Genomic DNA, 6,137 nt, shown 5'->3' with positions numbered 1-6,137 from the left:
TTTTTATCTTATTTTTGCTTCCCTTCCCCTATGTTCATCTGTTTTGTTTCTTTAAATCCACATATGAGTGAAATCATATGATATTTATCTTTTCTGACTTATTTTGCTTAGCATAATATATATATATATATATATATATATATTGCTTAGCATAATAGTAATATATATGCTATATATTAACACAGGTATGCTCCTGTGTTAATCTTCTTTATCCATTCATCAGTTGATGGACATTTGGTCTCTTTCTATACTTTGGCTATTGTTGATAGTGCTGCTCTAAATATTGGGGTGCATGTGCCTCTTCAAATCAGCATTTCTGTATCCTTTGGACAAATACCTAGAAGTGCAATTACTGGGTCATAGGGTAGCTCTGTTTTTAACTTTTTGAGGAACCTTCATGCTATTTTCCAGAGTGACTGCATCACGTTGCATTCCCACCAGCAGTTCAAAAGTGTTCCACTTTCTCTGCATCCTCACCAACATCTGTTATTTCCTGAGTTGTTAATTTTAGCCATTCTGACAGATGTGTAGTGGTATCTCATTGTGGTTTTGATTGGTATTTCCCTTATGATGAGCGATATTGAGCATCTTTTCATATGTCTGCTAGCCATCTGGATGTCTTCTTTGGAAAAGTGTCTGTTCATGTCTTTTGCCCATTTCTTTACTGGATTATCTATTTTGGGGTTAAAGCCATAATTTAAAAATTACATTTGTTTCAGGGCACCTGGCTGACTCAGTCGGTGGAGCATGAACTCGAAGTTGTGATTTCAAGCCCCATGTTGGGTGTAGAGATTGCTTAAAAAGTAAATTCCAAAACAAAAAAATCATTAGAAATTACATTTGTTTTGAACAATTATCTTCATTTCATTGCCTCAACATAGCCTGAACATAATGTGATAAATCATTTCAAATTCATGACTCTATTTATATGTTCTTGTGTTTTTCACAATAGAAAACTATTTATGAGCTTTCCCATACTTTATACTAATATTTTGTTGTATTATTTGGCTAAACTAATTTCATCGTCAATAATTGGCATCATATTATTCTGTCATACTGAATGGGCACTCTGATGTCTCATAATCTTAACCCCTATAACTAATGATTTTCCTAGAAGAACCTCCTTAGAAGGTAAAGTAATAGCATAAAAATTGAGGACATGGCTCTAAATTCAGACAGACATGATTTCATATATATGTCTATTATATATTAGCCTACGTTAGGCAAGTTGTATAATGCATTTTCCTCATCTGTGAAATAGGGATAGTGCTAGAATTTGTTTCATGTCATTGTTGCAAGGAGTAAATGAGTTAATGCATGTCAGTTACTTAGTCCATAGTAAACACTCAAAATGTCAGTTAATATTATCGATTTAATAAGTTAATAAATGTTAACCATTAGCTATTTGTACTCTATTATTTTTACTTTATCTAAATTTGATTCTCTAAAATAAATTAAAAACCCAGTTCCTATTTCAGCTTTATTTTCTCTATATATACTCCACTACATGCCACAGAACTGGCTTCTCCATATATATTTTTTCAAATCCTACTGGATTATTAGTTTTGATGGAAAAATTTTCTCTATGTGACCCATAATGTAAATTGGAAGCCCATCAAATATTATTAAAACTTATATTTTTTGAAGATCACATCATAGTTATAATAAAAAATTAAACTTAGGAAAATTAATGCTGAATTCACTCCAGCCATATCACTTATTCAGCAGCACATCTATGTCAATACACATGATGGTATAGTGCAGCAGAATTTAGTAAAAACAAAGCCACATATTTATTGAGTTCAAAGCAATTACTTGTTTATATAAAAGAATGCTAAGGAGGTTCCTCTCTGGCTCAGTCAGTAGAGCACGTGACTCTTGATTTTGACGTTTAAGTTCGAGCCCCACATTGGGTGTAGGGATAACCTAAAAATAAAATCAATCAATCAATCAATCGATACTAAGAAAGAGAAAGGAAAAATTTGTGGGTGGCCTGATACTATCAATCAGACTTTGGTGGTCCTGTCAGCCAGCCTTTTACAGCTAAGTGTTGGTGTTCTTGAGCATGGAATAATTTTGTAGATGGCAAAGGTCATGAGAGACCATCAGAGAACAAGACAAACACAAGCTTACCTTATAATCCTGTCTGAACACAAAACATAAATAATTATGGAACCCACAAGAAAGCAAACACCTCCCTTTCCTAGTTAATATGAACGGCTGTTGCTTCTTAACCAATTATTGCTTTAGCCTCACTCTAGTATACCTTTCCTATATAAATGAGATTTATTGAGAAACCCAATTATAAAATTGTCCTGCTTTCTGAAAGAACTCAATTCAGGGCATTCTTTGTCGTACCCTCACCCAAATCAATCATAACCCAAATCCTACAATAAGTCTTTTCTAACTGCTCCTACCTGAAAAGTCCCACAGTTCTTCTTAGTATGCATTTTCTCTTAATGGTAGCAAGTAATAAACTTAATTTAATTCTAGGTATGTTCCTGGTGGTCTTTAACTGGAAGGCATTGACAGAATATAAAAGTTGTCAACCTACCCAGAAATTCTTTACTTTTACTCAACATCAGTTACCCATTTTGTTGAATATTGAGGTTACTTTTAAATTGTCACAGATGGGCTTTTAATATTAAAATATTCTAAATTTTATATAGTTATATATAGTTGTATACCTTCAAAAATCAGTTCTGCAGATTGATGGTTGCCAGAGGAGGGAGTGGGCATAAGTGAAAAGGAATAAACTGGTAAAAAGTTATAAAATAAATAAGTTCTGGATTGTAATGTATAACATGGTGACTATAGTTAAAACACTGTATTGTATATTTCAAAGTTGCTAAGAGAATAGATTTTAAAATTTCTCATTACAAGAAAAATAACTATGTGTAGCAATGTGTGTTAATTAGACTTGTGTGACTTTTTCACACTACATACATAAATCATTATGTTGTGCACCTGAAACTAATGTTAAATGTCAGTTATATTTTAATACAAAAAAGTTTTTAAATTCAGTCTGTTTCTTCACTTAGTGATTGCCACACATGTTCTTTTTTTATTTAATAATATCTCTCAAATAATGTGTTTTTCAAACAAATACTGTTAGATACTATTTACTTTATTTAAGATAAGCTAATTAAGAAGCTCATTAGAACCACATTCTGAATTGGAATGCACCATTTAGTAGCATGCTGAGACAGTTAATGACTTGTGATTTCAGAGTACAATGTGAAAACTTTATAATGCTGTACTTTTTAGTAGGATAAAGTAAGATGTAGTTAGTTACACTAATTTCCATATTGAACCACTGCCTGGAATAATTGTTTAATCACTAGTTCCAAGGACAGTAATATTTAACAGGATACACATTTAAGTAAATGGAGTCTTCTAGTGCTCTTTATCAGCTATAAATTTAATTTACTAGGGAAAAGTTTCTCATTAATTCCTTTTTCACCATTTTACCTACACTAATTAAACTAGTTTAGGGAATTTTTTTCCAAATTCTTATATTGAATGTCAGGGAGCAGAAGAAAAAGTATTAGTCCTATCACACTTGTTACAAATGCACTTTTTAATCTACCAAAGATCAGTTTATGTTTATCTCCTACTTTGTCGTAAAATTTATATGTAACATCAATATGAGGCTATCTATTTTATGTTTAAAATAAGTAGTAGTTTATATGGACAAATAATATGTTCAATGAAAGTGTGGAAGTTTCATACAAAATTAAATTTATATTTAGGTCAACTAGATCTTTTAAATTAACCACTATAGGTCAACAGTACTAGACTCTATTTGGCAGAAACATAAAGAAATAGAATAAATATTCTTTTTTTTTTAAAGATGCTTTTGGTAAGACTTAGTTATTCTGAGTTAAAGGACAAAAATTTGTTTGTGGGAAAATAATTGAAAATAATAAGAGTGGACATTTATTGAGCACTTACCACGAATTAGGAATTGTTAAAGTAATCCATATGTATTAATTCATTTAATGGTCACACACATACCAAAAAAAAGCCTCTGAGGAAAAGTGACACAATTTCTAAGTGCTCACCCAAACCATAGCCTCCTCTTCTTTTTCAGCTGGGAGTTCTTTCCCAGTTTCTTTTGTAGTTAGAAGTGATCATGTGGTTGAGTTCTAACCAGTGGAATACAAAAGTGATCTGTAGTCCTTCCAGGGCTGACCCACAAAATTCCCATGGGTGATCCTCCATGTTCTTTTTGTTTTTTTCTGTTAATAGGAATAAAGACGTTTCCTACGATGTCCTCAGCAGATGCATGTTAAAAATAGAACATTTCTGTCTTGGATCACTGAAATTAAATCTCTCTTATATAAGTCAAACCTAATTATAACTAGTTATGAATAGTTATAACTCAATAGATGTATAAGGTCTTTTAGTTCTTAAAGGAATACAGTGTTCTTAAAATGACACCTAATCACATTTTGTACCCATATGATTCAACTTTCCATTTTTTCGTCTTTTCTTGTTGCATATTTTTAGAATTATATATATTTTCAATCTCATATTCTATAGCAGAATGCTCTGCACAGAAATATATTTGGATATGTCAATAAATAAACTGGAATTTGCTGCATACATTTCCTCTGATTTATAAAAAACTTGGAAGAGTCTTATGTCTGAGAAAACAAAGCTTCAAATAAAAAATTATATTTATAAATATAATTATAGACCAAATACTAAGAGATTTTTCTCTTCTAATTTATTTAAGAATAGTGAATTACTTAGGTTGTTATGAAAGATTGTTAAATTTCAATTTGAGATTTAAGTTTTAATCGGAATGTTTTGTTCTTTAATCTCTAGCCTCTATTATCTGTAAGTTGTTTCTCTGCTTAAAAAATTATATTGCCTTTTGGTTATTTCAGAGAACAAATAGTATTAAAGTAGAACTTTAAAACTTGGAGCAGAAAAAAATATAAAGGTATATATTTAAAAAGGATAAATGTCAAGATCTTAATGGTCACTCTCCAGAAGAATAGGGTTAATGCCTTTTACACTGGAGATGCAAAGGTTTGTTTACATTCTAATTCTAAACTTTGTGTAAGCTTTTTCAGAAGCTTTGGACAGAAAAGAGCAAATAATTGGTGACAAAATTATCACAGCTCTGTAGATTTGTAATATACTCTTGAACCTCTGCAATGAGTCTAACTGGGCCTTACAGGTCTAAAAAGAGCTGAGCACATTCTTGTAGTACATTCTATTCCTTCAAAACGTAAGGTAATTAACTCTTACAATGGGTGTAAGTTGTAGGGAGGAAGTGTGAACACAAACATTTGGAAGAATAGGTTGACTTTTGATTAACTACAACTTACAAGCTTTTATCTTGGTTTTCATAGACTAGTTAGTAGACAATATTTCTCCTGGTAGCCCTGTGCCAGAGGGCTTGTTATCGCTATTCTAAACTGAAGTTTGGGAGAAGTTAAAAATTTTCCTGTTTGGATATGCAAAGAAAGAGAGGATGAAAAAGCTATGCATAGTGGAATTCGTGACACTGGAGGCATGACAGATACATTTATGTAATCAGATGAACAATGTAGTAAATCATGGCATTTCACCAAATTGAAGATGTATATTTTTTCCAAATAACTAACATATTTAAAATTGGGATGCATTTTACAACTGCTATCAACTAAGTGTCGATCATGATGTACTAGTTAATGCCTGCACATATGCAAATTTGGCATAGCTATTCATATTTTACTCACCTCCTTGAGTTATGTGTGTTGTTGGAACTACATGTATTGTTACTACACACTACATAGTGTAACTGTAGAGATTATGAAGTCTTGAAATAGATAAAACAAATCTTACAGAGGATGGAATGACCAACTTCACAAATCATGCAAGATTATTGTTAGAGTCTTGAAACACATGTTTGTTTAAAAGCTTTCTGTTTGAACAAAAGGTGCCTAAGTTTCAGAAAAATGTAATTTGAATGAGGAAAAAAGTAAAACTATGAGCTTATTCAGATAGAATAGCACTAGCATCACAACTTTCAGAGTGTATATCAGCAACTTAAAAGAAAAATCATGTAGACAAGAATCTTTTAAGAAATGCTGCATCACCAGCAATTTTGATGGCACAGAGAACAATACTGTGTTGAAAAA

Source organism: Prionailurus bengalensis, chromosome C1 (assembly GCF_016509475.1).
Source record: "Prionailurus bengalensis isolate Pbe53 chromosome C1, Fcat_Pben_1.1_paternal_pri, whole genome shotgun sequence".
Taxonomy (NCBI): Eukaryota; Metazoa; Chordata; class Mammalia; order Carnivora; family Felidae; genus Prionailurus; species Prionailurus bengalensis.
This window is presented reverse-complemented; position numbering follows the sequence as displayed.